The following is a 25,800-nucleotide window of genomic DNA, read 5'->3' on the forward strand; positions in this document are numbered from 1 at the left end:
TTTGACTTTTGTGACTCCAAAAAAGCATGTAAAGACGCCTATCAAGCATCAATCAAGCATCAATTACAAATGGAGAAAAACATGAAAAAATAAGCTCATAATAATCATAACCAAATATCGAAGCATCTCTTTACTGTAATGGTGAGAATATGATAAATTTGCGGATAATCAAGACATCATATTTAACATAAAAGGTAAGTGGTCAATGCGAAAGTAATAAAATCTTAACATTACCTTTTGTAAATAATGAAAAATATGCATATAATATAGGTCTAGTCTCAGATTCTTAGAGATTCGTTTCTTCACATCTTGTAGAAAGAAAAACTGCTTAACCATCCAAGGTCCTTGTTGAGTCCCGTTTCAAAAGACCTGGTTTGGATGATGAATTTCATTTCAGCTAATTTTCTGGCTTCTCTGTCTTTGAAATTAGTGCCGATGATACAGAATTGCAGATCCCGAATTGAGTGGTTGCCCGAGTTGAAATGTTCGGCAACTGGTAGTGATGACTTGTGCTGAATTGAACTTCTGTGATTGTTGAAACGAAGTCTGAACTTAGTACCTGTTTCCCCGATATACTTCGCGTTAGGGCATTTTGAGCATGAGATGCAGTAAACCACATTTGGGGTGTCACATGTGGCGTGAGGGGTAGAGACAGAGAAGCCAGGAGTTAGATCTACTTTTTCAGAGGTGAGCATATGGGCACAGATTTGGCAACGGCTTTTGCCACATGGGCGGTTAGCTTTCTGTTTTTGTTTCTTTGAGATTGAGCTCTTTACCAATAATTCTCGTAGGTTTTTCGGTTGTTTTTGAGCGTTGATGGGGTGGTTCGAGAACGTGGCAGGGAGAGATTTGTCAAGAGATAGGTATTTCCACTCCTTGTTGATTTCGTTAATCAACGCTTTTGTGGAGGGATGATACGTGGTTACAAGAGGTAGCCTGTCAGATGGTTTAGCAGTTTCGCTTTTACTCTTGAGTAACTCTTCACGCTTTTTTGATTTAGCTCTTTCTAGACTGCGGTTTATCATGTGGATAGGATATCCTCTTTGTAAGAAGAAGCCTCCTAGTGTGATCGCTTGTTTGTCAAATTCCTCGTCATCTGAGATGATTCTCCGGTATCTCAGAAACTGACTGTACACGACCGCTTCTTTGCAGTGTTTTGGATGGAAGCTTTCATGGCGAAGATAGGTGTGTTTGTCAGTGGGCTTGTGATACACACTTGTCGAAATCTTGTTTCCGTCAGATATTTTGAGTTTAACATCAAGGAAGGCAATCTCTGACTTTGACTTTGACATAGTGAATTGGATGCTTCGGTTGACTTTTCCGAAGTCTTCGACAAACTTCATGAGCGACTCGTCTGAGTCTGTCCAAATTATGAAAATATCGTCGATGTATCTCAGATAGAGTAGAGGCTTCTTCTCACATTTGGATAGGAAACTTTGTTCTAGCTCACACATGAATATGTTTGCATACGAAGGGGCCATTTTCGTGCCCATTGCAGTGCCATTGGTTTGGAGATAGAATTTGTCGTCAAACGTGAAGAAATTGTGCTTGAGAATGAACTCTGTTAACCTAGCAAGATCAGTTACAAGAGATGCTTCTACGTCTTGCTTAGTAAGAAAATCTGACATGGCCTTGATTCCGTCTTCATGACCTATGTTAGTGTACAGAGAAGTGACATCCATCGTGACTAGAGTAAATGACTCGGGGAGTTTATCCTTAATGGACTCTATCTTGTTGAGAAAGTCAGTGGTGTCTTTGATGAAGCTGGGAATCGAGGGCAAGTATTTTTGTAGAGTTCTATCTACGTAAGCTGACATCATTTCTGTTAGAGAACCACAGTTTGATATTATGGGTCGGCCTGGTGGGATGATGTTATGTGATTTAGCTACGTCGATTACCTGGTCACTGGAGATCTCGCCTTCTGTTTGTTCGAGGTGTGAGGCTACTTTCGCTTGTAGTTTGTGGATCTTCGGTAGAAGGTAGAGACGACTGGTTCTGGGATCGGTGGGGAGAAGGTTCCTGCTTTCAGTTTTCGGGATCGCCGATAGTGATGACAGGACTTCCTCTGCCTCTTTAGTGAATTGCTGAGAGGGATCCGACGACAGGGGTGTGTAGAATCTTCCATCAGAGAGTTGCCGTTGTGCTTCCGCGATGTAGTTGTCTTTATCTTGAACAGTAACTGCTCCCCCTTTATCTGCTGGTTTGATAACTATGTCGTCGTTGTTTTGGAGGGATTTGATGGCTCGTCGCTCACTTGCGCTCAAGTTGTCGGCTGTACATTTTTCGTCAATAGAGCGAAGGAATGTGTCAAGGTGCTGATTAACACTGTTGATGAAGGTGTCGATATACTGGTTTCGATTGCCAGGCGGTGTCCACTCTCTGCCTCCTTTGCGTTGGGATTTAGGATTAGCAGGCACTGCGTTCTCCGCTTTATGTGCATCATGTGAACTATCCCCATTGAAGTACTCACGGAGTCTCACCCGACGTTCGAAGTTCCGGACATGTTGACAGAGTTGGAGTTTATCTCTTAAGCTCAATCTCAAAGAAACAAAAACAGAAAGCTAACCGCCCATGTGGCAAAAGCCGTTGCCAAATCTGTGCCCATATGCTCACCTCTGAAAAAGTAGATCTAACTCCTGGCTTCTCTGTCTCTACCCCTCACGCCACATGTGACACCCCAAATGTGGTTTACTGCATCTCATGCTCAAAATGCCCTAACGCGAAGTATATCGGGGAAACAGGTACTAAGTTCAGACTTCGTTTCAACAATCACAGAAGTTCAATTCAGCACAAGTCATCACTACCAGTTGCCGAACATTTCAACTCGGGCAACCACTCAATTCGGGATCTGCAATTCTGTATCATCGGCACTAATTTCAAAGACAGAGAAGCCAGAAAATTAGCTGAAATGAAATTCATCATCCAAACCAGGTCTTTTGAAACGGGACTCAACAAGGACCTTGGATGGTTAAGCAGTTTTTCTTTCTACAAGATGTGAAGAAACGAATCTCTAAGAATCTGAGACTAGACCTATATTATATGCATATTTTTCATTATTTACAAAAGGTAATGTTAAGATTTTATTACTTTCGCATTGACCACTTACCTTTTATGTTAAATATGATGTCTTGATTATCCGCAAATTTATCATATTCTCACCATTACAGTAAAGAGATGCTTCGATATTTGGTTATGATTATTATGAGCTTATTTTTTCATGTTTTTCTCCATTTGTAATTGATGCTTGATTGATGCTTGATAGGCGTCTTTACATGCTTTTTTGGAGTCACAAAAGTCAAATATTACATGGATGTATACATAAAGTAATGTATTTATATATAGTATATATAGCATACATTGGCATGCATATAATATACACATACGCTCGGAACTGTTGAGTTTGAGTTTAGTCTTCATTGAGATTTTTATTGAGTTAATGTTGAGATTTTATTATATTTGTATTGAACACTATTTTTTTGATATGATGTCTTGATCATCCGTATAATATATATATATATATATATATACAATTTTTATTTTTACAGTAAACAGACGCTCTAATAACTAGTTGTATTATTAGCTCATTCCTTTTAATTTCTTCTCCATTTGTAATCAGTGCTTTATATGCGTCTTTTCTTCGAAGTTTATCTACGAAAAAAATAGAATCGCTAAAGTCTATTATTACAAGGACGTATATAAAGCAATGTATTTTTATAAAGAGTATATATAGCATATTATGATTCAAACAAGCACTTGAAACTTTTGTTGAGTCTGAGTTCAGTATTCATTGAGATTTCACTTTCTACCATACCCCTATACGTATCAGCGCTCTCCTTGACAACGCAGCTCCAGGGCAACGCACTACGCGCATGACGCGCATAGCATTGTTGTTATGATTCATGTTTATCATTGTCCATCATTGTCTTTGCACTGACGAAGGTCTGAGGCAGACCGAAAATTTTGTAATAAAATTTTTTTTGTAATCGTTGGATCCATGGCGTACTTGAGACTCTTTCTTTTATATATATATATATATATATATATATATTGAATAGATAGATAGCTAGATAAAAAGAAAGACAGACAGATGCAGTTTCATTGATTTAACAAAAATGAAAAGAAAATAGGTCTACAGGGTTAACAATATTCCGAAAACGAGGCATCAGGAGCCAGATGGGTACACCCGGGGAAGGGTAAGTCAAACCAAGGTGCGTCTTTTGGGGGAGTGCTTCCAACTGAACGTCTTGTACGGAGGCTAGGGTCCAATGTGCAAAGAAAGAGCTACCACGGTTGTGTATATAGATACAGCAATTACTATGTTATGGCGTGACTCGCAGGTTTGTTGGATTGTTTCACCACGTGAAAACCTTCCTGGTTGGTCAATATACCATTCTCATAAAAAAAGAAGAAGATTCAATTCAAGTTCGTGGGACCAGTAAAAAATACATTGCCGTCGTCAGCGCAGTACACCTAATAGGGCTTAGCAGGTAAGCGATGATATGGTATTAATTTTTCTCGCTCAGATCTGAGATCAACAGAACTAATTTTTATCTCTCTTAAGTTCTTTCTTCAATGGAGTATAATTGAGAGGAATACTGAGGCAGCCTTCACTCCAGTCTGAATTCTATACTCCCGTCATTCCGATTCATGATTCTATATAATATTTTTGATATGAAACACTGTAGAGCATAGTAAGTGGAAATAACAGGTAAATCATCATAACATGTTTTTTCGTTTTTCATATCCACTAAAAATTTTTCATCTAAGAACTCACATTTTTCATTAATGTTAATAATCCAATGGCAAAACGCATTTGAACATGTAGGCCTACGTTTATGGAAAATGTGCAGTGTTAAGGTATTATTATTATTATTATTATTATTATTATTATTATTATTATTATTATATTTTTTATTATTATTATTATTATTGTTATTATTATCATTGTTATTATTATTACTATTATTATTATCATCATCATTATTACTATGAAAGAGACCCTACAAAGATATGGATATTAGTCGTCACCCGATACAGTAGACTCCCGTTGACTCGTTATAACGAAGTCCTCGGAACCAGAGGTTTTGTTTCCTCACAGGCCCCTATCGATTTTTTTTTTTTTTGTTAGTTGTACTTTTAAATTCATATTTATAGGGCCTATAGATATGGAACATAATTTTATGAATATTCTGCAAATGTATTATCATGTGTTTATCATATACATTTAAACTGAAAGTAAGCAAACCTGCATAAATTAAGTTAATAAACATGATAAACCGGTGTTACTGTTTACGGCAGCTTCAACAAATAAGTAAAAGTTGTCGCTGCTGTGCAAGTGCAAACGGTCATGGGGGCCTTTACAGTGCAATACTTGTAATATATCGGATGAGTTTTAAAATCGCTTTCCATAGGAATTGTTTTTAAGGCCACCATAGAAGACATACTGTGATACATGTAATATGTTAGTAGCATCATGGAGCTACCATGGTAGCATCATGGAGCTACCATGGTAGCATCATAGAGGTATACAATAAACGCACTGGTATGGATCAGGCAGTATGGGTCACACGCACTTGAACATTCATTCATTCGTTCATTGTACATCGCACTACATTCACGGCCCATTCACGTTCGCTGTGTTGCGAAGATCATGTTTCCCCTTGGTATGTGCGTTCATTGTGCACCATTGAAGATGGTTGCACTGACTAACTTGTTTTCATTGCACGCAGCGTTTACACAGCGTGCGGACGCGGAGCTTCCTCCCTGACCCTAGGTCTTCGCGTATTGTAGGTGTGTGTGGCCCTGGGGTACCTCACGAGTCAGCCAGCAGATATTCGAGACCGCGGTGTGGAGCAAGATGGCTAGTCGCGTTGGAGCACACTTATCGAAGCGTGGAGAGCGTTTCGTCCAAGTGATTAAAGCAAACCCCGTGCATATGAATCAGATGGGAAAGCTATGAGAAATCCGTATCATCCCACGGAGAACCCTCAGGTTTGTCCTGCTTGTTTATGTATAAACATTGCTTGCATTGCCATTATCGGTAGGCACCTGCACAGCACAGTGTAGGTACCGCGTATATCGGACGTGGCGACCTTGGATCATGGGAACATAATTATGCATTCACCTTTCCGGGCCGTGTCCCCCGATGCTCCTCAACTCCATGTAGCGTACCAAGCGTCATTTTTCTTACGAATGTTTTTGTTACACATTTGCTGTGCTTTTCAGAGTGGATGTGACTGTGTATATTATGTTACTAAGTCATCCGTGATCAGCAGAGCCGTACGTAATGGGATTTTTTTTTTTTTTTTCGGGGATGGGGCCGGCGGTTGGGGATGCGATGGGAGCTGGGGGGGGGGGGGGAGGGGGGGGGAGGAGGTGAAGCTATACACAAGAGAATTGGCGTATCGAGGGGAGGAGGGTAACCCCTGTAGAATATCAGATAAAATTGATATTAAAGAAAATACGACACGATAGATAGAATAAGTTTATTAAAGTTTGTAAACATGCAAAAAGATATGTTCATTCGTGATTTTTGTTTTTGCCGATCAAATTATTTGAAAATCTGCTTTCCGTGTTGGAATATAGTGGCGCTATTCCATATTCGTACAGGACTGTTCTCATCTGACTGAGCTGATGTACCCAGCATGAAATGTGATGGTATATATGTGAATGATAATAATAATAATAACTGTCAAACTTTTTATTGCTGAAACTGCTGTAGGCACTAGGGAGGGATTGATAATAACCATTCACTGACGGTAATTAATGCAAAGATGCAGGTCATGAAGGTAATTTTTGGGAGTCCACAGTGTTCTTTTGATAAGTATACTTACCGAACGTGTTTTCCACCTCTCCTTTTACACCAGGGCCTCGTGAATTTGAGCACAGCACAGAACACCTGTCTGGCACCGATCATTGTTGAGAAGGTATAGTACTTAATCTTTTTATTCTTGTCATGATTTTTTATCAACAACCGTGGTTCAGTAACCGAAGGAGTTACGCAACGGATATGAAAAAAAAGAAGAAAATATCGCATCACCATGCGTTCTCTTTACGGACTTTACCTATCAAAAATTTAATGTAGGCCCTATACTTCTAGATCCGAGACGCAAGAGATACTTTAAACAGATCCCTCCATTCAGGGAGGTGCTAGAGAAGGAGAGACAACTACTTCTCTCCTTTGAAGTCATGCGCGGCACCGCCGAGAAGTTATGCGTTCAACTGCAGGTGTTACCCAGCCTTGACAAAAGAGAGCATATAATCGGGACTAGCGCTCTCACATCTAGAAATACTTGCTCCTACTGCAATTCGCTCTCTCTTTCAATGTGAAGGCAACAATGAATTTGTGTACCTTGAATTGGAGCGGCGAATCAAAATGCAGTGCAAAACTCACAATTTCAACAGCAAATAGTTTAAAAACACGCTGGAACACCTTTAGCGGAGTACTTTATTTGAAAGATCAAAACATCCTTTATTAAAAGATAGAAAATTAATATGCGGAAATGTGCGCATTATAGAAAAATATTAGGTTTTTAAGAGGGCCTAATTTTCATTTCATTTCGATTTGCGAAATACGAAGAAACTAGAAATACATGTTTATAATATTGAATTCTTTCCTAAACTATTCTAAATCAATTCGAGTATTTCATTTAAAATTTTGCGGTGAAATAAAGCTTGTAATTCAACGAAAGGTGAAATGCCTTCTTCGTCTCCGAACTTCGTCTTGAGAGCCGGTGCCGAGCATGACTTCAAAGCGTAGTGGAATGCTAGACATCCCATTGTAACGCCTTGAACCCAAACATGTGTTTGCCTGAATTAATAAGAGTTGCCACTCCATCTCTGTAACACCTTCCTGGTTTCTTTGAGTAGTGTTTTGTTTCAGTCTATTTTTCATCCATCGTGACTTGACTGAATAATTAATATTGTATAATTATCATTGGGATAATTATCGTGATAGCTAGGAAAATTTGTGTTTGATGAGTTATCATCATTCCTGGGCCCGTTTTGTAAAGAGCTGCGATTGACCTTACGCTCGATTTATTGAGCGTAACTCATTGAATGGTGCGTAAGTCCAATATTAAGCGTAAGTCTTGTTTCATAAAGACACTTACGCTTGATTTCAAGAAAATCAAGCGTACCTTTCAGTAGATTTAGCGCTACTTGCGATCCAAAGTTGTTTCTGAAACGCAATTTGCAACTACTTAACGCCCAATCTTTATGACACAGGCCCCCGATTCGGTTCGACTGTGGACTCCACTCATTAGGCCAAAGTCATTGCTATCAAGTAAGCGTGTTATCATGATACACAGATCATAATCTACTCGTTATCGCAGATATTAAAAGTGATCTTAAGCCGAAGAAAAGTTTTAGTCCGCTGACTGCTCTTGAAACCTGATGAGCTAAAATATAACTGCGGAATAGCAATTGTTAATTTTTACGTAAATTGAGAGCAGTGGAATACAACAAAATTAGCCCGACCAGACGCTGTGTGAAGTCACTGTTTATACAGCGACTGGGCTGTGTATAGTTACAACAAAATATAACTATTAGTTGCGAGGCCTCTAACTTCACCGGAACCTTAACCCTATTCCCACCGGCGGCGGGGGGCATTTTGCCGCCCCCCGCCCCCCCCCCCCCCCCCCCCGACGTTTCGCGTGATTATTCCGCAACGCGTGATGCTCTCGCCGCGACATTTTGTATGACTTTTTTCTTTCAAGTATCGCGCAACTTTTGAGACCAAACTTGTCACTCCCGGTCATACCGTTTTGAAGCCACGCCCCTTTGAAAAAAAAAAAATCGTCGAGCCAAAAATTGCTCAAAAACATGACTTGTGTACAAATAATAGTTGTGTTTTTGCAATTAATTCATATAAAAATAAATATCTTTACTTTCAGTGGCTGATAATGATTTATTTTAGCCTGGTTATGCTTTAAAAAGTTTCTGCAACAAATTTTGACGAAAAAAACAAAAACGAAAAAGTAAAAAAACAAAAAAATACATAAGAAATTCAATAAACAATGAAATACAAAAGAAATAATTATGAAGCCGAATTTTTGCTTCAATATTATTGTTGAGGATATTGAAAAGAATGTGTTCACCAAAAATTAAGTCTTGTAGCTTTATTTTTTTTTATTTATAGGCAAAAAAATATTTTCGCATAAATTAGCATAAATTATAATATTGATATAAAATACATGAATTAAAATGTGAAAAATCTGACTATACAGTCGTGTAGATTACATTGGCCTCTACCTTAGTGCATTTTTTTTGCAGGATCGCGCTATCCACGACCGAGATCTGAAGGGGGGGGGGGGCAAAAAAGGCCCCCCCCCCCCCCCCCCCGGTGGTTTCAAGTCCCTCAAAAAAAGCCAGTGGGATTAGGGTTAATGGATCTTTTGGAAAAGTCTAGGCCTGGTTTATTACCGTAGTAACCCATCTTTCACCTCGGTCTTCTTACATCACCCCTAAACAACCAGCTAAACCAACGGGAGTTCTTGCAGTGGGAGCCATGGATGCTACCGTACACGGACAGGCCCTGTCTGTGGCGACTCCGCAAAGCAGTGGCTAGCTTTCTCACTGAAGAGACGGGGCGAAAACACCGCTGGATCCCAATAACGTACGATATCTTCACACGGATCTTCCTCGATATTTCCCTCCGTATAGACATAGTCAGTTTTGTGTATTTCATAAATGATGTCAACCAAAATAAGGGGCTTCCAAGCGATTTTCAAGTAGGCCTATACTGCCGGAAGTTTTCCTCATATACGTATACAAAGAAGGGTCTGCTACATCTCAAAATCGCTTAGTTTATGGTAGATTACATGTATGGTAAAAGATCAAGATGAGTGTGGAGCAGCTTGATTTTCTCAATCTAGGTCAGTGTTACGTTATTGGGTTTTTTTTTCCCACGAAATCTGCTTAAAAAAAAGAAATTAACGCGTCTTTAAGAAAGTTTTGTAAGTCACCTCATAAATGTGTTTGGTTTTGCTCTGTTTGTTTTTGTTATTCGTATTTGGATCACCTAGCTGTATGACCTGCTACATAATAATAACCTGTGGGTGACTAGTGTTGAGGTCTATATTTTCAAATACACTCCGAAGATGTACACGTTTAAGTCCTTACACTTAGCATCCTGACAGAGATATCGTTTTCAAGAAAGCAACTCTCTCACATCAGTTAGGCTTATCAGCATATTAAGGACTGTGCTGTTTTTAATGTTTCTTGTATGAAGTAAATCGGTAAAATAAAAGAAAGATTCATTTGTAATTAACTTCTTTAGAAGTTACGCCTCCATCACATTAAATGTATATACATTATATCGTTAACGTGTGCATGTGGAAACTACGGTATTTGAAAGGGAAAATTATGATGTAATCGCATTATGCGTATTATGCGTACCACTCCACGCCAAACGATTTGTGTTCATCTTTTGACCTTTGACCCATTCACAGGTGATGATAGTAAATCGTGTGACAGCCATAATGTACATTGTCGCCTATCTTCTCTCCGACGAGGGTGGTGAGTATAGGTAAACTGAAGGTGACGCTGGTAATTTATTTCAATGTGATTACACATGGCAGAATACAGAGATAGGATTAGAAATAAACTTTGCAAACGGTGATCTTGTTGCCAATATCCTGCAGACGATGTTCAATATTTTGTTACATTTCATTTTTTGTTATTTATTTATTTTTTTAATACACGAGTATTTTTTGACCTTGTCGAGAAAGTATCAGCCTTGTAGCTGGACCAAACTTCTTTTTTTTTCTTCTAAAATTATGGGTTTTTTTAAAACAAAATAATTACATTGTATAAACAAGTTATTATTCCTTATATCTCCCATAAAGGAGATTAGAATAAAGAAAGAGAGAAATTAATATATATATATTTGTTTATGCTGTACTTTGTATTTCTTTTTAGAAGATATGAAATAAACTTGAATTGAAGGGAATTAAATTAGCTCAAAAAGGGGGCGTAATTTCGCCCCCCCCCCCTTTTGAGGGGTTTTCAACAATCAATACAGGACAAATTTGCTGACAACAGTCTCTAAACCATGAGCCAAGTTTATTAGGGAACGTGTTAATCGATTTTGCGTAAAACTAACACGGACGTTTGTTTAAAATCATTAAAGAGAAGGGCATAGAAATGCGTTTATTGTATCACGAAGCTTGATGGCCCGAGTGGTAAACGCATAACTGTAACATTGGATTTTTTTTTTTCTTGACACATGCACAACGCATAAATGTACGCCCTTTCGATTTGGCTGCTTTAGCAAACGGAAGACTGTTATACAAACAGGACGATCAATAGGGAAGTTCAAAGATTCATGTTTTATTGGTCTGATAAACACGTTCGTCGTATATTTACCCGACTTTTAAAGGGATGTAGTGTTGGTTGAGATGAGGATTCAACTTTTCACTTTTTGCGAGATACTTAGAGACCACTTTTTGAAATGTTAAAGAATAAAGAGCATATAATACTAAGAGGAATTCAAAGTTTACGTAATGAAAATTGGTTTTGAAATGGCATATCCAAAAACAATTGAAAACAAAGCAATCCTAATAAGAATGGGGACCCACCATTTATCAGGTTCGCTTTGATTTGGATATCGCAGCCATTTATTTTCAAAACCAATTTTCATCAATAAACTTTGAATTTCTTTTAGAGTTACATGCTCTTTCATATTTCATAAGAGGTTCCTCATTGTCTCAAAAATCACAAGAATCACAAGAAGTTGGAAACTTGAAGCCCCATCTCAACCGAAACTGTACAATCCCTTTAATACTCGAGCCCTTTTTTCAGTTACGAGTATATTGCTCACCTATCCTCTGATGGTATCAGAGAGTAGGAAACACCACTATGTTCATATAGGCCAGGCATTTCAAAATGTAGATAATATTGCATGGTGCAAACAAAAGTCGCCAGTCCTAATGACAAATTTAAGGCCGCGGCCACACACTATACGACTGTCGGTCGCACGACTGACATGCTTTGGATCCGAAATAATCACAGGGGGGGGGGGGGGGGGTTCACTCTAAAAAAAAAAAAAAAAAAAAAAAAAAAAAAAAAAAAAAATCCAGGTCAGAACTGACCCGGAACTGGGTCCGTTGGGGTCACACACCGTTCTGGGTCAAAAATGACTTGGAATTTGGTCCATGAAGACCCCGAATGGGGTCACCCTGACCCAATTCATGACTCTGAATGGATCATATCTGACCCCGTTCCTTGTCATTTCTGACCCGGAACGGTGTGTGACTCCAGCGGACCCAGTTCCGGGTCAGTTCTGACTCGGATGTTTTAAGAGTGTGCATGCAGAATAAACAAGCTTGTTTATTTCAGATCCATAGTCACTTCATCCTAGTCGTGCAACCGAAAGTTGTGTAATGTGCCGTGGCCTTTAGTCGTATATTTACCAGACTTTTGAATAACCTTTTTTATTCAGTTATATTGCTCATCTATATCGTCTGATGTTCAAAAAGTAGGAAACACCATTATATGGGCCTACTGATATAAGATGATTATAAAGGATCAATTAACCCTGTTCATAGGCCGGGCATATCAGAATTTAGATAATATTGCATTATGCAAACAAAAGACGCCTGTCGTAAGTTAAATGGTGACAGACACAGCAATAAACGCATCCAACAACTGAAATGTTTTGCCGACTTCAGTACAAACTTCAACCTAACATAGACTGGTTAAGTTTACGACACTCTTATGATATCATAGGAACTGCTCTTTATTTCATATATATATATATATATATATATATATATGTGGGTCAATCCACGTCAAATCAACCAATTTTCAGACAATTTGTAACCCGACCCCCTTCAATTTTTTTTTAACTCGCACCAAATGTGCCCCCAAGTGTCTGACGGAAGATTCTGAAATATTTTGCCCCAAGGTCAAACGGTTGCTAAGATACGGCCTCCCTTAGCAACCAATGCGTGGCCGAATAACGGAGTTTAAATAAAATTTGCTATTTTTGATTGACTGCTGGAACCCGATTAGATGAGATACATTGCTCATTTTCTGTAAATTGGAAGAACTTTATGACCTTAACATGTCCAATATATTATGGCGCGGATCTGACAATCTGTTATTGCACAAGAGGTCACCGAAAATGGTGTTAAGCGTCAAAGTTAATGTTTTCGGATGCATGTTTGGAAGCTGATAACTTCAAAATTCAATTAGCTGAGATCCCAATATTATGCATATTTGGAGACTCCCACTTGGTCTGCACACCTACCAAAAATCGGCCAAAAAGTATGCGTCGTTTTCTTGTAGGGCGCCCTCAAAGTTGGATTTTTTTCAAAAAGTCGCTAAGTTCAAGGTCACAAATCACCCCTCGTCCCATCGAGGAGTGACACCAATTTTTGTGTACTGATAGACATTTATCTATATTTTCATTGGTTACCAAAAAACTTTTGTAACTGGAATGTTTAATAGCTGGTTTACGCATTCGAAAATGGTCGTAACCACCCCCAAAATCAACGTAAAATGACACCTGGGGTTTACAGCACATTTCAAATTGTGATAAATCAGAGATGAAGTGCCAAGACACAATGGTATCTTCTGTGATGATAGTCTGTAATTAGTACAAAAAGGATATACATCACAAATCGTTTTGTCTTATTGGCAATGACCTTGAAAATGTAGCTGAAGACTGCAAAAAAACAATAAATCGGTCAATTTTCCGTAGCCATAATGGTGTTAAAGCGTGTTTACATTGACTTTCATTTGTCTGCCATTTCAGTACTCTTGGTGACTTTAAGCTGAAAACTGCTAATCATGTTCCATTTTTAATTCTATTTTAAGCTACAAATAATATTTCAGGTCATCTTTAGATCTTTTGACCTTGATAATGTTCTGAAAATAGCTGTAAATTCCTTAATGTTAGCATATTCCCAACACACATTGTCAAGATTTAGCCATATTTCAAAACTGATTTTTCTCTCAGGCAGAATGCCTGATCATATTTACAGTACTAATTGTAGTCTGTGACCAGTATTTAGAGGATCTGGGATTAATTTATTTGTCTAACATGACAATGACCTTGAAAATACAGCTGAAAAACATAAAATCAATAATAATTTTATTGTTCAAATTTCCAATAATTATTATAGGGTGTTTGCACCGACTTTGAATAGTACGTCATTTTAATATTAATGATGAGTTATAGCTGATAATTGCAAATCATGTTCCCTTTTTTTTCCATTTTGAGCTACAAATAGTATCAAAAGTCATATCCATATCATTTGACCTTGACAGTATTCTAAAAATAGCCATAAATGCCTTGAAATGAGCATATTCACGACAATTGATCTTTACAGCACATTTCAAAATTGATTTTTTTTTTTCACAGACAGAATGCTGAGTGTGTGAAATTCAGAACCAGAAAATCTAAGTCAATGACATTCATAGGATGGAAGTAGTCTTGAAATTGTTAGTGTTTTGATCATTGTAGGTTTCTGGCTATAATGTTAATGGAGATAATAATGTGCATCCATTATCTATAGGCCTACAACCTGGATAAATTAGAAACTACTGCATGTGTGAGCATTGATCATTACAGATCCTCAAGGTATCCATTACAGACTACCAATACTGCAAACAAGATCAGGCATTCTGTCTGTGAAAAAATCAATATTGAAATATATGCTGTAATGCTCATGACTGCGTGTTGTGAATATGCTCATTTTAAGGCATTATGGCTATTTCTAGAATAATGTCAAGGTCAAATGATATGGATGTGACTTTTGATACTATTTGTAGCTCAAAATGGAAAAAAAGGGAACATGATTTGCAATTATCAGCTATAACTCATCAGTAATGTTAAAATGACGTACTATTCAAAGTCGGTGCAAACACCCTATAATTGGAAATTTGAACAATTATTATTGATTTTATGTTTTTCAGCTGTATTTTCAAGGTCATTGTCATGTTAGACAAATAAATTAATCCCAGATCCTCTAAAAACTCGTTACAGACTACAAGTACTGTAAATTTAAATATGATCAGGCATTCTGTCTGAGAGAAATATTAATTTTGAAAATGGTTAAATCTTGTGTGTTGGGAATATGCTAATATCAAGGAATTTACAGCTATTTTCAGAACAATGTCAAGGTCAAAAGATCTGAAGATGACCTGAAATATTATTTGTAGCTTAAAAAAGAATAAAAATGGAACAGGATTAGCAGTTTTCAGCTTAAAGTCACCAAGAGTACTGAAATGGCAGACAAATGAAAGTCAATGTAAACACGCTTTAACACCATTATGGCTACGGAAAAATGATTGACCGATTTATTGGGGTTTTTTTTTTTGCGGTTTTCAGCTACATTTTCGAGGTCATTGCCAATAAGACAAAACAATTTGTGATGTATATCCTTTTTGTACTAATTACAGACTATCATCACAGAAGATACCATTGTGTCTTGGCACTTCATCTCTGATTTATCACAATTTGAAATGTGCTGTAAACCCCAGGTGTCATTTTACGTTGATTTTGGGGGTGTTTACGACCATTTTCGAATGCGTAAACTAGCTATTAAACATTCTGGTTACAAAAGTTTTTTGGTAACCAATGAAAATATAGGTAAATGTCTATCAATACACAAAAATTGGTGTCACTCCTCGATGGGACGAGGGGTGATTTGTGACCTTGAACTCGGCAACTTTTTGAAAAAATCCAACTTTGAGGGCGCCCTACAAGAAAACGACGCATACTTTTTGGCCGATTTTTGGTAGGTGTGTAGAGCAAGTGAAAGTCTCCAAATATGCATAATATTGGGATCTCAGCTAATTGAATTTTGAAGTTATCAGCTTCCAAACATGCACCCGAAAACATTAACTTTGACGCTTAACACCATTTTCGGTGACCTCTTGCGCAATAACGGATTGTCAGATCCGCGCCATAATATATTGTGCATGTTAAGGTCATAAAGTTCTTCCAATCTACAGAAAATGAGCAATGTATCTCATCTAACCTGGCTGCAGCAGTCAATCAAAAATAGCAAATTTTATTTAAACTTGGTTATTCGGCCATGCATTTGTTGCTAAGGGAGGCCGCATCTTAGCAACCGTTTGACCTTGGGGCAAAATATTTCAGAATCTTCCGTCAGACACTCGGGGGCACATTTGGTGCGAGTTTAAAGAAAATTGAAGGGGGTCGGGTTAACAGCATTGGTTGATTTAACGTGGATTGACCCATGTATATATATATATATTTTTTTCCCGCCAAATGATCTCTCTTTTTTTTTTCAGTCAGAAAGGGTGGGATGGCGGCTTCGGTATTATTTGATAAAGGTCTGTAATGTTTGTTACACACTATTTCTCGGTATCTAGGCATGGTAGCCCACGACAAAAACAAAACAAAACAAAACAAAAAACAACAACAGCAAAAAAACAAAACAAAAAAAAAACTGAATTTGCACTTTATGTCATTTCTTTTATGATTACGACTAAGATGCAAATCAGTAAAAGCTCAGTCAGACAATCCATATCCTCACAGTTTCTAGGAGTAATTACATTTGATATTCAAGTGCCATATATATCTATATATATCATCATACAGGTTATACGTTACAAATATAATGCATTGCACCTAGATCTTTGATGTTTTATGTTCTTTAAAATTCATAATGTATCTGTTTATTTCATTATCATTATGTATGATACAAGCATTACACAAACCAATTTAAGATTATGTTTTTTTGACTGTAATGATACAGACACCTTCCTGTCCCCGACGCCGATGTACGGTGCCATTCCCCGGGACTTTGAGGCGCTCTCAAACGTGACGGTCTACCCTGTGCCCCTCAGCAGCGAGGTCTCTGATAGTTTTTGTTTGTTTGTTTTTTTTGGTTTGTTTGTTTGTTTGTTTTAGTGTGTATGTCCTCTCTCCTTCGGTCCACATCTCTATTCCACGTTTATCTTTCCGTATGTCTGTTTTTTCTTTGACTTAAAATGTTAATACTTTCCTAATTAATTGATTCAATACTTGACGTATAGTTTCTCGTTATTGCAAACATTGATCCGTTCATTTTGTAATCCCTTCATCCGGCCTCTTTAATATGCACTACAGCCGGGACCGAGTGGAGGAGACACATATGAACTCACCGATGAGATGCTGGAGGCAGCGCTTAATGAAGCTACACAGAAGGTTCGTTCACATCTGAATTTGATTTAATTGACGTCATCAAGTTTTGGTTGCCTTCATTGTCGGTTATCTCATAATCCGAGCGTTGCTAGCCATCGCTGTTTAAGGTTACTTCAACGTACCTGTATAATGGAATACTGAAAGTTCGCACCACTTTTTAACTTCTTATAAGGGTCATTTTTTTGGAATCGTTGATGTCAGTCTGTTCTTCAGTCCTTGGTTTTTCATTGTGATCAAAACTGCAGAGATGTAGTTCTTTTTTTCTATCCTCTTCAAAAATGCATGAATTCCAATGCAGAGATGCCATTTTGTCGCTCTTCTCAAAAAAGAAAAAAGAAGAAAAAAAGAAAGAAAAGATTATTAAATGTTTTTCATAACTTCTTCAGTATATATACCGTTATACTGGAATATTGCATTAAAGAATCTTTATCATCATTACAATTGCCATATCCTTACTGTTCATCGTTGTTATGATTATTATTGTTATTATTATGGCACTACCATCCACTCATCTCCTGTATAGACACCTTCTCAAAATGAACAGAAATGAATAGATGAGCATAATGTCTGTTTCGTCACAGGGTCACAAGGTCACGGGTCTATTTCTTGTCAATCCGCAAAACCCGCTTGGGATCGTCTACACAAAGGAGCAAGTTCTCACTTACATGAATTTTTGCAAGAGGTAATGAAATAAACGTTAAAAATCATATATATTTGTATCATTACTCAAGGAAAGGGATGGATCATTGAAAATGGCTGTTTAATTTTTTTTTTTTTTTTTTTTTTTTTTTTTTAGTGCGCGTAAGTAGTGATAATAAGAAGGCTTTGGTAATAGCCTAGTAATTAATGGCTATAAAGTTTCAGCTTCTGTAGAGTCCAAAAGCGACGTCAAAAGTGTCGTATACAGTATAATAAGATTAGAAACTGGAATAAAGTCTTTACAGGGGAACCTTGGTGTCCAGATGCTGGGCAAAACATGCCAGTAACCCGCAGTCTGACAGGTTTCCTTCCTTACTCTTTGTCAGAGCGCAGTCTGATTTAGATAGTCGGTAGATTGGAGTCTTAACTCGATATTATGGAATGTCCTTGAAACAGTGGTTTAAGTAATGATCCGTAGAAAGAGTAACCACCTGGTTGCAAAAACAGATGAGATTGCTACATGTTGCCAGTTTGTAGCTACTAGATAAAATGAAGACTACTCGGATGTCGACGTGCGAAAGTCTCATAAATTTTCGAGCGTGAACGTAATGTAAGTTAACTTCGATGATCAAGCGTGAGCTTGGCAAGATCATTTTAGATGTGATCTCCACTTTCAAAATTAAAAATCCGTTGATGACTAACTCCCGAGTATAACTTGGGCACTCGTCTTTGGAATTGTGTGGTAAAGCAAAATCAGCTCGACCTCAACGTGTTCACAAGTGAACGTTACCGAAATTCACTTGTACAGCGTTGTGAACGTCACGTAAACTCCGTTCAGGGTGAACGTGAACGCACTTCGATATCAATTAGCGCGATTGCCACGTAAGTCCTTTCAGGAGTGAAATGAATTTACGCGTGGATGTAACCAAGGATCGCTTCGATTTCAGATTGTAGACGTCACTTCATTATTCATGCATGAACGTCAAATAAATGCCAGCAACTTTTCTCTTCTCTGACGTCACGTTACAAAGGCATGAAATCCACTGCATTCTGGACGAGATCTACCTCTGCTGCATATACGACAAGTCCATCCCGAACTCCAGCGTACTCGGTTTTAACCCGGAAGAGATTCCCGACATCCAACGAACCCACGTCATGTGGGGGTTTAGTAAGGTCAGTGTACTCTTTGATATTAACTTACGTGTTTTGTTTTGTTTTGTTGTGTTTTGTTTTGTTTTGTTTTGTTTTGTTTTTTTTATTTATTTCTCTATCTACTTTTTAAAATTAAGTAATATTAATCTTAATTCTGCATCAATTGAGAAAAGCCGTTTATTTTATTGTATAAAATACAGTGGACTCCCGTTATAGCGAAGTCCTCGGGACCGCCACTTTTCTTTCGTTATACAGGTATCGAAATTTTGATACAGAACAAACAGACAATCTAAACACAGAGCGGATAATGTTCCGGCCTGAATTCGTACTTCGTTGTAACCGGAATTTCGTTATAACCGCGTTCACTCTTTCACGGATCTGGAATTTTTAAAACAAGAAATGTGACAACGTTGACTTTCAGTACATAATTCTGCTGCCTTACGGCGATGTCAAAAGTGGACATCTTGATGCGTCAGATCGTAATTGGAAAGTGACACGAAAGGAAATAAGATGAATTGATACATGACAATTTGATATGACGATCACGTTCATTAAGTAGTTCCGTCTCTCCCGTGTAAATTTTAGTTGGCTGAATCGCAGCTTCTGAGCAATTATCAGATCTGAAAATCGTTTCATCAGATTAATTTCCAATTTCAGCGGGGCAAAACTCATGTCCGGGAAGCTGCATTTCGATCTTCATTAGTCGTGCGATCTCACAAAAAGGGAAAGAAACAACGAACTCGGCCGTTTTTAACGTTTGTACCATGTTTTCCACGATGCTTGTCGGGCTCGACGAATTTCCTTTCAATGTCTTTTTTTTTTAACTCTGCAAATTTTGGGTACTGCCCATGCTATTCGTATTTCAATAAAAATCATGATTACAATGTATATTATTTCGTTTCAGGGGCATGATTATCAAGTTTTTGTATTAATTTTTGACGGAAAAGAAACATGCATGGATGGAGACGTATGAGTTGCCAGTTCCTAAAAGGTGTTTGCTGCCAACAGATTCATCGTGTTTATGGTGGGTATTGATCCAGAAGCCCGATAATAACGTCCTTCCGCGCCCTACTTTCTACAGGACTTTGGTATGCCCGGGTCCCCAATCTCTGCCTTCTACTCGTGGAACAAGGACCTCGTTCAGGCGACGTGCAACCTGGCGTCGACATTCTTTGGCATGCCGACCTACAACCAGTTTGCCGCTGCCAAACTATTGGAAGATCGAGGTATAAACAGCCTTGTCAACTTGACTTAATTCCATTGACTTGTTTGAAGCTGTGGCAATAACATCTTTTTCAACTTGAAAAAAAAATACTATGATGGGAAATTCATAATATTTCCGTATTCATGTGTGCCAGTAACTGGGGACAATACGTTAAAGGAGACTTTATGGTAAAGTCACAACCCGTTTGAATTGCGTCAGCGCACCTTTGGAAAAGCAAGCTTTGCTTTTCGCCAAACTTTTTTTTTCTAGAGTTTTACTTCTTCAAGTCGGGCCAATTTTTGAAACAATGTTGGCCTATTTCATAGAGGCTGGACAGGATATTTGCGGACATATACCACTAGTACCAATGTGAATTGAGTTAAACAAGTTGCATACGAAAGTATTTAGTTTCAATATGAAATTAATCATTCCACTCACGGCAATTATGATTGCTCCAACATATTGAGCAGTCACATACAAAGTAGATGTATAGTGTATGTCGCAGAATCGTACACAACACATGAAGGAGTCATCGTGCAGGCAGGGAGGGAAACGCAAATAGCACATTTTCACCATTTTCCTTCCGCTAGCAGCTGATGCCACAGTCGTCTGTCAAAGCGGTAGAGGAGCGGCCTGGGAAAGGGAAATCTCAAGCACTCTGAGCGTGTCCACCACCTCCAGGGGCGGATCCAGAAATTCCGTAAAGGGGTGGCGCCTTTGCAAAATTAGGGGGCCCCGTGCGCCCCCTCTGGATCCGCCACTGACCTCTATAATCTCTTGGCCTTCGTGTGGCCTTCCCCAAAACAGCGTTAGATATATTATTATTACAAGTGGACGCGAGACCGAAAGTTGCGAGACCCGAGTGCAAGGGATAGCCTATATTGCCTTTGTTCCCCCAGTGGAATGCTTTTTCACCTTTTCTGTGCTTTGAATGCAATCGGAACAGAAGACCATAATGGTGGTGTAATAAGTCCTTGGCATAAAATGGTTTTAAAATAGGTGAATTAATGAGCTGCGCTCCCGTAGTAAACGGTCTATTGGTTGGAGTCATTCGTCGCAACCTAGGACATAAACTTACTGTATTTTCACTAAGTAGACTGTTCTGATTTTCTTTTATCATTCGAATAAGGACCTTATTTTCACCAAATAGGCTCACTCTATTTTTCCATCAGCAATCTACAAACCAGGCTAATTGATATCAATGATCGTGGTTGAGTATGACGAGTATCGTGATTCTGACAAACTCATCTCCTTCCGTCCCTGTTATAGTTCCCTTTTTCTCATCCTTTTGCTCTCGCTTTCTCGCTCTCCGTCTATTTTTTTTTTTCTCTCTCTGCGTTTCGCTCTCTTACTCATCCTCAGAGTGGCTGAGGAATGTCTGCATCCCAACTAACCTCAGCAGCCTCGGAGAACACCTAGACATCACCATAGCAACCCTGGACGAGTTGGGCGTGCCCTACTTGAAGCCCACTGCCGGCTTGTTCATCTGGGCGGACTTTGGAAAGGTACACTTATGACGAGTCAAAACGTTTTGAAATGATAGGGGAAAAAGAAGAAGAAGAAGGAGAAGATGGTGATGATGAAGAAAAAAACAAAATACAGTATAAGGAATCAAGCTAAAAAAAGGTATTCAACCGAGACCCTAAAATAAAAACATAGGCAATAGGTAAAACTGCATGAAAACAGATTATTTTCGAACCAATTTCTGAGTGGAAAGCTGTAATGGTTTAATTTCCGATTTGCAGTAAGTAAATTGAATACTGGCATAATTTGCTTCGGGCAGATATTTACGTGGTATTTTTCCAAATTATAAAGAGGAACACAACAAAACAGAAGAAATCATGATAAGTTACTGTCATTTCATTAAAAGAAACCTAATTTAACGGTTTACATAATGTGTGATTGACGAGGCAGTGAGCTTGAATATTCCATTACAGTTCTTGGCGGAGAAAACGCTTGCGGAAGAGGTGCGACTGGCCGAGGCGTTCGAGGGACACGGTGTCGCGCTTCCTCCAGCTTCAACCTTTCTGTACGACGATCCTGGCTTCTTTAGAATCATCTTTGCCGTCCCCAAACATGAACTGTTAGAAGGTGAGTCCCGAATGAAAGTTTGAGGGTGGGCTTGGTGGGGATTGTTTAAATGCAGGAGGTTTGATGCGTACCGTCAATCATCATTCAACGCTCGGGAGAGTTTAAAAGCAAGAGGAGATTGAAATGATTTCATAATACCGTACTGTGGACTTTCGTTGTAACGAAGTCCTTGGGACCGGTTCTTCTCTTTCGTTATAACCGAGCAAATAAACAATAAAAATACATAGAGTGGATAATGTCGCGGCCTGAATTTCTAATTTGTTAAAACCGGAATTTCGTTGTAACCGTGTTCGTTATAACGGGAGTGCACTGTAATACCGGTTCAATGCACTCCTGTTTTAACGCAGTCCTCGTGACCGGCGGTTTTCTTTCGTTGTATCGAATTTCGTCACAGGTGAATATTTAGTATATTAATAAAGATATTTAGGTGATAATTTTGTGGCAGGAATTCGATTTTATTGTAACGAGAATTTGTTATAACCGTGTTTATCAAAACGGGAGTGCAATGTAGTTCCAGACTGCATTATGTCTGAAAGCCTGTTATATGAAATGTTGAGTATAAAAACAGATACGTACATGTACACTGTATATATCCATTTAATCGACTTGAGATATATAATTGAGATTAAAGCCTTCAAATAACAAAGAAAAAAAAATCAAAGCTGAATCTCCGAAAATGTATATGCCACGAGTGCAGTAAATGGAGAATATTGAATTTTTCTCTGCAACCAATCATGATCTATTTGACATGCATAAGTCGTACTCTCGTCTTTTGGGTAGAGTTACGGTAAGGTACGAAATGCTAAGCATAATTATGTGTTATGTCTCGTAGCATGTTTCACCAAGGAAGTTTTATACATTGAGTTCCAACTGGCTGTAATTACTCAAACAGTTGTCTGATTTCTATTGATGTACGGAAGAATTCCACAGGTGTACTTGTGCCATTGATAGTCGATGTTCGACGCCGCCGTCTTGCTGAGCAATCTGAAGATTCATTTTGAACGTTATCATAATGTTGGCTATATTTTGTTTATTTATTTACTAAATGAAATGAAATTTCACTTAATCTAAAGCATGTAAAACAAAAGTCAATTCCGTCCAGAAATTTGCGAGTAAGTGTAAATCAGAGCTGTATCATGTAAAAATATTTAAAACTGTACAATCCTGGAAAGCTGGTTTTATCACTTTTCCGCGTAAGTTCCACAAATGAAACTAATATGGAACAATCTTCAAGTATAATTCTTTATTGATAGATATATCAGATTAGTGCCCGGGTATGCCCAGTCAAGTAATTTTCATCTTTATTTCAGCATTTTTTGCTCAATTTCTATTCGCGCATCCTCATGTCTGTACCACCTACCTTTTATAAGTAGGGATAGCGAAAAGTATATCCATCACAAAGACATAATTTTCCTTTTAAAGTGGCTGGTGATTAAGCAATGAGACACGAGTCAATTGTCTTCGTATCTGCGCGGCAGATCCTGTTTGACACATGCTTCAAATATTTTTGAACGGCGTCTTCGAACATCTAGCAAAGGAAATAAGACGGTTGTGACGCAATTCTCTAGAACCTCCTTGGTTTCACATAACAAACAGTAGCTTCAGCCATCATCTGTTTGAGCTGTATTTTTGCACACGTGCAAATTGGGTATGTGAGAATGTGTGTGTGCGTCTGTGTACAGTGTAGGCGGCGTTTGATTGACTAGACTTCATTTTTAATGTTTTTTTTTTTCCCCCACCGGCTTTATATCTCATAAACTTACAGGCTTGAAAAGAATGAAGGAAGTCTGTCTGTCGTTTAGTAAACCGTCAGGAACCGCGTGAGGGCAGCATTGAGGCTGGGAGTATCGGAGAGAGAGAGAGAGACGTGGGGGATATTGGGAGCAACCCTTGGGAGCGACCCGTGACGAGGAAATTTTGTTTCCACATCATTCTTTGCATCATGAGAAGGGGCGCTGTCATGCTTGATGTCCCAAATGATGTGTCAGCTGACATTTGATTTAGTAAATTTTAGCATAAAATGTTGATGGATGAATGTCCGTCTCAACATGTCCATGTTGGCCTACATCATGTCTCTTGACCTGTCATGGTTGCTTTTAAATTGCTGTGGTTATTTTACCACCATCAAAGTCCTCAGGACTGGAAGTTTTTATTCTCGAAATTTTAAAAGAAATATTGCTATGCATGTAAATAAGTAAAAAAAAGATATCTTAGGAGCCTGAATTTCTGCTTCATTATAAAGAGAGTTTGATTCTAACCATACTCATTATAAAGGGAGTGCTCTGTTTGTACATGGTTTTTGGCACTATTTTCTCATACGAATATGTGTGGCAAAGAATAGCTTCTTTGCAACTTTCTTTCTTGTCGATACTATTGGATTTTTAAAAAAAAATTGCCTTAGAATCCATGTATGGGGGAAGAAGCAATGGAGATGAAAAGAGCAACTGAACAACTGAAATACGTTTTTTTTTTATTTTTTTTTAAAGAGTGAATATTGATGTCAATTCATCCCCTTTGGTTAATTTCATTGTTTTTCTGAGGCTGTGATGCAGAAGTAGATTAAAGTAGTTTTCATTACGTCAAGGTGAATCATGCATTCATTTTTCCAACTTCTGGTAAGGAAGAGAAGCACTGTAGATCACATAATTATGATTAATCATTCAAAACTTTTCTTTTTCTTTTACAGATCAATGTTTTGTGCAAAATATACAGAATACAATGAATGAAAAGTCCAGTTACCAAATAATGATCACTTTACGTGATTGCACTGAGCTTCCACTTTGCTAGTCATCAGAGTACAGAATTTTACAGTAGATGCGTGCTTTTCAATATGTACTACAATGTATGTACAAAATCAACATGGAAGGCATGAAAATGTGATTTTTCTTGTGTGGGACTAAGCTTTGTTTTCTGTAAACTACATGTATAACTGATTATAATTATGTCTGGCTATGATTTTGAATTTATTGTTAAAGTAAAGACTCAAGTGAGACTGATATCATGAAAGTTTGCTACGAAATATGGTATGAATATGAATAACAAGTATAACTAATTCTCATGGCTTGTTTCTGTTCCCCACACGTCACATGCACAGTGGCCTATTTGAAGGTGTGAAACTAGATTTACTTTTTAATAATCTAAGCATGTCAAGGGTACAGCAAGTACTACGTAACTGTTGATTCAAGATATAGATATAAATGCTGCAAATGTGTACAAATATAAGATGTACAGTATATCTTTTCAGCTCACCTCAGCCAAAGGCTGAAGTGAGCTATTGCAATCGCCCTTCGTCCGGCGTCCGTCGTGTGTCGTCCGTCGTCCGTAAACTTTTTACATTTTCATCTTCTTCTTGAAAACCCCAAGACCGATTTTCATCAAACTTGCCAGGTAGCATCCCTAGGGGGTTAGGAATTCAATTTGTTAAAATGGGCACCATGCCCCACCCAGGGGGCCCCCAGGGGTCCCAAACCCCCCAAAATTAAGGAATCTGTAAAAATCTTCTTCTCTAGAACCAGAAGTGATAGATCTAAGTTAATACTATGAGTTAGTACAT

General features: G+C 38.2%; 1 pseudogene; it reads left to right on the forward strand.

The window, feature by feature from the left end:
* The first annotated feature begins 5,857 nt into the window (after positions 1 to 5,857).
* LOC140235669 (1-aminocyclopropane-1-carboxylate synthase-like protein 1) lies at positions 5,858 to 24,516 on the forward strand (annotated as a pseudogene).
* The last annotated feature ends 1,284 nt before the right edge of the window (positions 24,517 to 25,800 follow it).

This window comes from Diadema setosum, chromosome 12 (genome assembly GCF_964275005.1).
Source record: "Diadema setosum chromosome 12, eeDiaSeto1, whole genome shotgun sequence".
NCBI lineage: Eukaryota > Metazoa > Echinodermata > Echinoidea > Diadematoida > Diadematidae > Diadema > Diadema setosum.